Source organism: Eucalyptus grandis, chromosome 8 (assembly GCF_016545825.1).
Source record: "Eucalyptus grandis isolate ANBG69807.140 chromosome 8, ASM1654582v1, whole genome shotgun sequence".
In the NCBI taxonomy this organism is placed as follows: domain Eukaryota; kingdom Viridiplantae; phylum Streptophyta; class Magnoliopsida; order Myrtales; family Myrtaceae; genus Eucalyptus; species Eucalyptus grandis.
The window spans coordinates 65,595,078-65,603,934 of NC_052619.1; the positions used below are offsets into that span (position 1 = coordinate 65,595,078).

Consider the following 8,857-nt stretch of genomic DNA (forward strand, 5'->3'; position numbering starts at 1 on the left):
TAAGTCCCCCTCGTCCTCCCGGAACATCTTCATCAGGTTCTTCGAGAACCCGCTCACCAGCGCCACCCTCGCCTGCTTCGCTGCCACTGGCGTCGACATCGAGTCCCTTAGATTCCAGAACACGATCTGCAGCACCGCCGCCCCGTACCCACTCTCCCCGAACTTCCTCGTGATCGCCTCATAGTCCGTCTCCCACTGGTTTGAGGAAGCCTGGTCGAATTCCATGTCGCTGAACACAAATACCTTCCGGACCATCTCCCCCGGCCTCAGCTTCCCCGTGGTGGCCACCTCTAGAATCCTATCGAACACGCCCCTGAAGTTGGTGTTGAGATCAAAGTCCATCTCTCTGATGAATTCGGCCTCGGAGAGCAAGCCTTCGTCTTGTATCGCGTGAAGACGAGGGCGCTGGCTGAATGTGATTACCTTGCCTTTCCACGGCTCTCGGCTAAGCTGCGACACCAACAGCCCGAGCGCCACTGACGCCTTCATCGGCGTCCCAACATGCTTCCCGAGACGTCACACACAGCGATGCCGTTCTCCAACTTCCCCTCCTTGGATGAATCCTCCACCATCCGCTTCCACAGGAGCTCCGCGACCTCGCCCCCACCAGGGTCCTCAAGTGAGGCTACAATCTCATGGGGGAGCAACGCGCCAGGAGAGATCGTGGCCTTCCCAGACTTCACGTCTGCCAGGTAGCTCTGGAACCGCTCACCGTCGTGCTTCAGGAACTTGTCCTTGTGGAGTTTCATGGCCACGGAGGCGAACCAGTTGTTGGGGATGTCGCCCCACTGCCCCGCACTCATGTACACCTCCGGCAGCTCCAGGACCCTCCGGAGCAGCACAAGGGCGTCCTTACTGTGTTTAGGCTATGCATTTTATTTATTTATTTAAGTCCTTGCGGTAATTTGGAAATTAATCATGTTAAGGTTGTACTTTTGCTTGCTTGAGGTATTTGTGTTTTTGCCTTCTCTTGCGATTTATTTACTGCTTTAGTTATCGGTTGTCAAATTCTTATTTGCACATCAGCATGATCACATCTAAATGAATCCATGTTTAATGAACATCACAACTCGTCTACACATATTCTTAGGATCAATCCTTCTCTTCACGTTTGTGGGCAAAACACTCATAAATTATATTCCAGTCATATGACCATGTTGACAATAGTAATAGCAACACTCCCAAAAAAGGGCTTACGCAAGCTAATCGATTGCCAAAACTTCATACCTAATCATCACCAATGCTAGCTGATTCTTTCCATGTCTCAAAGGCAACAGCCAGAAAAGGGGAACAAACTTTCCAAGAATACGTCATACCTAATCATCACCAAAGCTAGCTTATTCTCTCAATCTCACAAATAATGAACACCATAACTCTTCTGCACATATGCTCAGGATCAAAACACTCATAGATTATATTCCATTCACATGACCAAGTTGACAACAGTAAAAGCAAAACTCGCAAAAAGAAGCTTACGCAAGCTAATCTATTTCCAATACTTCATATTAAAAAAGGCGACGGCCAGAAAAGAGGAACAGATTATCGAAAAAGGATAGAGTAAAAAAATAAACATAGTGCAGAGACGCATCCTGTTAAACAGAATTGGAAACATAGTACAAACAAGCATCCTGTCAAACACCACCCCCACCCCCTTCTTGTTGGGGTGGTGCCTCTTCCTGTTGTGCCGGCGGCGGTGGCGGCGCTGGTGGTGGTGGTGCTATCATAAATGACTGGAACATCACCCCAAATGCGTATACATTGTGGCATCGCTATCAAGCCGAAATGCTAAGTCATTAATTAGCAATTAAAAGATGCTAATGAAGATGGTTGACAGAAGAAAATCTCTGAAAACCATCTCCGTTCCTACGGAGTTTCATACAGCCCGGCAAAAGTCATCGTATATTCTGGATGGTTCATCAACCTAGTGTAGATTTCATGCAAAGTGCGGAGGCAAGAACCTCTCCATTGTACAAATCCGTGAACCCCTGTAAGCCGACGATAACAAGATCATCAAAAGTGACTGAAGACTCCTCGGCATGTAATATCGGCTGCCGAAAAAGGAAAAGAACCGAAAAGCATCCATCACAGATAGCGAGAGAGAGATTCGGGGCATGGTTTAAACAAAAACCCTAGCGAGAGAGAGATTTGGAAGCAGAAACTTTGGGTGAGGGAGAAAGAGTGATTCGGGGGCGTGTTTTTTGCAGAAACTCTAGGGTTTCGAATTTTAGTAGTCCTAATATTATGTTTCATCCGTTTTTTCGTAACCAGGCAGCTCAAAGAGCCTGAGAATATCTAGATTATGTGGAATCAAGGTGGTATAATTAAGTTCTCGTGTTACTGAATTTCTGGTTCACAAAAGTATGTTCTCCATGCTTAACTTTACTTAGATGTTTAATTGACCTACTAATAACTGGTTAGTGGCGACTCCTATATAAATTGATTAAATTAAAATTTAGAAGCTATGGTTAAGTCTCTAGGTTTAGTAATCTATAAAGTTTCCTTTTGGTTATTTACCTCTGGGGTGATACCGACACCTGGCTTATTTCAAAAGTTAGAATTTTGAAACCTCGACAACATAAGAATAGAATATTTCATTTCACTCAAAAGATCAAAATATGAATGTAAAAGAGGAAGATCTCTTTTTCTTTCTTTGCAACAAGTTGGAATTCTTTTTATAGGCCAAGGGAGGTAAGAACAAGTAACTTGAATTAAAAGAAATGATGACTTGAAGTTAAAGAAATTGTTAGGTGGAAGTGTAAGAGAGATGGTCAAATTAAATAATCACAAGTGGCACAATCATATGACTCCATCCAATGATAAGGCAAGGGGAGTGAACCAAGTAATAATAACCTTGAGTAAAAATCACGAGGTCTAAAGTAGAAGGGGTATGTATTTCAATGAATGAGCTTCAAGTGGCTCATATAAGAATAGCTAGGGCACAAATGGCCTAATAAAATTTGCCACAAGAAGATATTTTGATGGAGATGAAGATGAACTCCTCTTCTTTGGCCAAGTGTGTGCACAAATCACTAAAACAATAATGAACTATAAGCATGAGTCACGAAGATATTAATGACTGTAGGAATGAGTGAACAATAGTTAAAATTAGTGATGCCATGCATGATGTGAAAGCCAAACAAATTAAATGTCTCAAACCAAAGCATAGGTTTAAAAATTTTGAGAAAGAAAAGAGAAGTGTTGTGCCAATTGAAGAGAAATAAAAATTTAGAGAAACCAATATTCATTCTGAACATGGATGAGTCTAAAAATATTTTGAATCTACTAAAATCATCAATGAAAGATATCAAAATTACAAAAATATCAATTCAATTAATTTGAAACTTGAATATCATGAAATATGAAATTTAGAACATATCAATCCCTTTCCACAGCTAGTATAAGTGTAATGGTCATGAAAAAGGGAAAAGTGTTAAAAAAAAGTCATAAACATTTTGCATTTGTGCCAATTTAGCCATAAATCTTTTTTTTTTTGCTAATTTAGTCATAAACATTTTTACATTGTGTTAATTCAGTCATTTCCGGCCAATTTTGGTCGGATTTTGCTAACTGGATGCCGGCAGGTTGATATGGCCTGATTAGTGCTAATGTGGATAATTTGTAATAATATTTAATTTTTTTGAATTTTTTCTTTTTCTTTTTTCTTTTTCTTTTTTCCTTTTCTTTTTTCCTTCTCCTCCTCTTTCCTCCGACCGATTGCTGGCGAGGTCGACCTCGTTGGCCACCTCACTAGTGGCCATGAGAGCGACCTCGCGCTGGGTGGCGAGAAGCTAGCTTGAGGCCGCCCAGGCTGCGAGGGCGACCTCGCACCGAACCAGCGAGGCTAGCCATCGTTCGATCTAGCAAGGTCGAGCTTCATTGGCCATGGGCGAGACTCGACCCTCGCCGCCCAAGTCTCAAGGACGGCCTTGCGCTTGGATCTAGTGAGGTTGAGCCTTGCCGGCCATGGGCGAGGCCGCCCTTGAGGCCTAGGCCACAAGGGTCGAGCCTCACCCATGGCCGGCGAGAGGCCACCCTCAAGGCTTGAGCAATGAGGGTCAAGCTTCATCCATGGTCGGCGAGGCTCGACCTCGCTAGATCAAGCACGAGGCTGCCCTCGAGGCTTGGGCAACGAGGGTTAAGCCTCGCCCATGGCCTGTGACGCTCGACCTCCCCGACCCGGCGTGAGGCTGCCTTTGCGACCACTAGTGAGGTGGCCAGCGAGGTCAACCTCACCGCGGTCACCTCTGGCTAGTTGCCGGCGACCGACTGGAGGAAGGAGGAGGAGAAGGAAAAAAGAAAAAGAAAAAAAATTCAAAAATATTAAATATTATTAAAAGTTGTCTACATCAAAGCCGATTAGGCCACGTTAGCCTGCCGGAGTCCAGTCAGCAAAATCCAACCAAAATTGGGCGGAAATGTCTGAATTGGCACAACGTAAAGAGGTTTAGGACTAAATTGGCACAAAAAAAATGTTTAGGGCTAAATTGGTACAAATGCAAAAGGTTTAGGACTTTTTTGACACTTCTCCCCACGAAAATCATGCTAAATACTATTGTTAAATGCAGAAAATTCAAGATGTCATGTAAAAAAGCTAAGACCTAATTTAGATGGGGAACTCTTGCAAATCCCAATATGGGTGAGCAAAGGAAATGCTTGGACTGGGAACTAGCTGGTTCTAGGCGATTCTTGAGGGCACCAAGGGCACCAAGTTCCTGATTCCAAAAATTTGAATAGGTAATCTTTGAACTGGTTTCCAATTACATGTGTGGAACCGTCTACCTAAACCTTTTTGAATCGGTACCAATTCAATCTTAAAATTTTCAATTAGACCAATTTAGTCTTAAACATTTTCACATTGGTACCAATTGAGTTCATTTGGTCAATTTAAACTGAAAATTGCCATGCAACAAAAAGTATGCATAACAAAGGAAGGGGGCATCTGGTAAACATGAAATGCACAACTTGTATATCGGGAAAAGAATAATCTACTGAAAGCATGAATACCAAAAAGGATACAAGAATAGTCATTGCACCATATTGAAACTAAAAAGAGTAGCATCATTTGAATAAACAAAGGCTCAAAATTGTTATATACCAAATCATACGCATGGACAGCTAAAACAATCTTCTCATCGACAATCTTTATGCTACGTTTTTGCTCGTCAAGCGTTTCATCTGAGAATGTCTTACCTGACTTAACCCCATAAACGAAAAGCTAACCATTGGTTGAGCTTATGTTTATTAAGGGATAAAATGCAATTTAATGAGATAATATAACAAAAATAAAATAATAAAAACATAACATGCCACCGGTTTGATTGGCCCACCTAGGGACTGGATTAGCCAGTCCAATCCGGCTCCAAGGGGCACCCGTCTGGTTCCTGATTCTAGAAATTGGTAACCAGTCCCTCTGCCTGGATGCTGGGTGGAAACTAGACCAGGAATCAGTCACACTTAAATCCCAATAAGTGAAATCCTTCAAATACGGAGAATGAAACTAAACATCAATCGCCTTTGACGCAGCTCAAGATCCCGCATTTTGTACGTCGTAATATCTTAGGTTAAATTGCAGGTTCTGTTTTATTTTGCTGATTAAAGCTAGCTCAGATGAATATGGAAGGATGTATTATCATAAACGAGCACAGGAAATTATCTTTTTCTAGATGGTAGTGCTATTAGGCAGAAGATGAAAATAAATTTCTTTAAAAAAAGGGGAAAACATAAGAAATATATGATCTCATCGTCTAACCATGAAAAATATAATTTCATATTAGAAGCAGCTAGGTATTCGTTGGCAAGATTCACAAAAAGACAGAACCCTTTTCTTTTCTTTTCTTTTCTTTTTTTTTTTTTTTTTGCATTTTTTCCCTTCTTTCCAAAGACTCCTAAATATACACGAGAAAGAAGAGAATCAATTAACCACGGCGAGGTCCCGGTACTCCTCGCCCGAGATGGCAGCCTCCATGATGGCCAGGAGGCTTACGTCCCCCTCGTCGTCCAGGAACATCTTCATCAGGTTCTTCGAGAACCCGCTCACCAGCGCCACCCCCGCCTGCTTCGCCGCCACCGGCGTTGACCTCGAGTCCCTCAGGTTCCAGAACACAAACTCCGGCACCGCCGCCCCGTACCCACGCTCCCCGAACTTCCTCGTCATCGCCTCGTCGTCCGTCTCCCATGGGTTCGTGGAAGCCTGGTCGAACTCCATGTCGCTGAACACGAACACCTTCCGGACCATCTCCTCAGCCCTCAGCTTCCCCGCGGTGGCCACCTCTAGAATCCTGTCGAACACGCCCTGGAAGTCGGTGTTGCGACCCCAGTCCATCGTTCTAATGAATTCGGTCTTGGAGCGCAATCCCTCTCCTTGTATCGCGTGAAGCTGAGGAAACTCGCTGAATGTGATCACCTTGCCCTTCCATGGCTCCCGCCTAAGCTCCGACATCAACAGTCCGAGCGCCACCGACACCTCCATCGGTGCACCTGACAAGCTCGCCGAGACGTCGCACACAGCGATGCAGTTCTCCAACTTCCCCGCCTTCGGTAGATCCTCCACCACGCGCTCCCACTGGAGCTCTGCGACCTCACCCCCATTGGGCTCGTCGAGTGAGGCTACAATCTCGTGGGGAAGCAGTGCGCCGGCAGCGATTGTGGGCTTCCCAGACTTCACGTCTGCCAGATAGCTCCAGAACCGCTCGCCGTCGTGCCTCTGGAACTTGTCCTTGTGGAGTTTCATAGCCACGAAGGCAACCCGGTTGTACGGGATGTCGCCCCACCGCCCTGCACTCATGTACACCTCCGGCAGCTCGAGGATCCTCCGGAGTGGCACAAGGGCGTCCTTCCTGAGCCGGTCCCGCACCCTGTACGCGTAGTGCGCCTCCTCTAGGCCCTCGTACTCGGAAAACAGGTCCCGTGGGAAAACCCGCTTCGCAATGCTCTGACAGAGCGGCGTCATGAGGTCGAAGGACGAGTCAAGCGACGGGCACCACTTGGCAGCAAGGCTTATCTTATTGATCTCCCCGGATTTCAGAAACTCCAGGTCGGCGGTTAGACAATGGGCGAAGTGCCCAGACACCGCGTCGTGGAGGAACCGGAACTCCCCATCGCGCTTGTACCGCTCCAGGAGCTTCCTGGCCATGGCAATCCTCTTCTTGTTCCTCAGCTCACTCGCCTGTTGCTTCTGCTCCCGGTCACGTGCCGCGCGTTCTCAGCCCTCACTTCCTTGGACACCGAAGCTGTGGCCGTCCTTGAGTTATTTCTCCTTTCCTAACCTTGGAAAAGATCGCAATCGCAGCTTTTTTTTTTTTGGTGCCTTTCTGCTGTTGCCACTCGCGCTTCTGCCTTGCCCTAATGTCAGGGCTCTCGAGGAGGCGGTAGAGGATCTCAGGCAAGTCAGTGAAGTACCCGAACCCCACGAAGGCCCCAACGTTGCAGGCCAGGGTCCGGGGGTGGTTCTTGAATAGCCACCTTGCCGCAGCGTGGAACCCTTCCTTGTCTGACTTCCCGGTCCCGCGCACGCCCCGGAGGTTGCACACAAGCTTGAGGGCGGTAAGCGGATCGTGGGCCCAGGCTGACTCGAGCCTCTGGGTCAGGGACTCGGGCGGGGTGTCGGGGACGACGTGGAAGAAGGAGTCGAGGCACAGGTTGCCCGTCGACAAGAACGTGGCCGAGTTGTTCTCTGTGTAGCCCTTCCGAGGCAAGTTGCCATCGCCATCATCGAAGTTGGCAACCATCAGGTCGGTGAAGGGGTGGGCGGCGCGGCAGTGGGCCCGGCTTGGGGAGGCGGCGGGTCGTGGCATTCGGGCGGGCCGAGGAGGGGCTGGAGAGATGATGGGCAACAAGGAGGAGGAGGAGGAACCATCGATGGAGATTATATGGAGGAAGGGCGTTTCGAGAGTAATATATATATATATATATATATATATATATATATATATATATATATATATAGGGTTACTAGGAGGCCAAGGTATATGACCGACTTTAGGAGGGTTTTTTTACTTCAATATGGACTTCTTGTTTTTCTAATGGGCGATTTCAAGTATCAAATTGATTGGCGGTGTCTATTACTGGAAGATTTTGCTCAGATTTGCCTTCTGTTATTCTGATATTTGGTATATATCTCTTACCAATTAGTTAAGATTTACTTTTTCCTTTTAATTAGCATAATATTTGGTTTTATTCTGATTGTTTTGGGGGCCAAGGAGTATTAAAGAAATTCAATAGTTAAATACAAAATCGTCTCGTTTCCTTTTCTTTCTTGAAAGGATAATCTTCTTTATTTATTTTATTATTATTATTATTATTACTATTTTGCCCTATTAGTGCGGAAATTTGTGAATATGTTTTGGTGCTGCTTAGCTGTTGACTCCACTTTTGTCATATTTGTTTTTCTTTCTACTGAATATTTCAAAGTCATCATCGTCCGATGTTATCTTTTAAGTAATGCCCATGTCCAAAAAATAAAAAATCTAATAGTTGGAGTATCTGATCTTAGATTCATGATGAACTGATTCCACAATACAGGGGATCCGAATGAAACTAATCATCTCGTACGTTGCAGTATCTGACGTTAAAATGCAGGTTCTGTTTTCTTCTGCAGAAAAGAAGATAGTTCAGATCAATATTGAAGGATGTATTATCAGAAACAAGCCCAGGAAATTATCTTTTTCCAGATGGTAGTGCCGCTAAACAGCAGATGAAAAATACACTATCTATCCAATCTTGGCCTTCATCATGGCTTCGGATCAACAGCCCGAAAAGTCTAACAGGTCCAGATTTTAAGGAAATTAGTCTAAAAGAGGTGGCCTCGACTGGGAAAGGTGCAAATTTGCCTAAAAGCAGCACTCCTCCAATACACAGC

At 45.2% G+C, this 8,857-nt stretch overlaps 1 pseudogene; it reads right to left on the minus strand.

Moving 5' to 3' along the window:
* Window positions 1-5,911: 5,911 nt before the first annotated feature.
* On the minus strand, window positions 5,912-7,793 carry LOC104417326 (annotated as a pseudogene).
* Window positions 7,794-8,857: the final 1,064 nt, after the last annotated feature.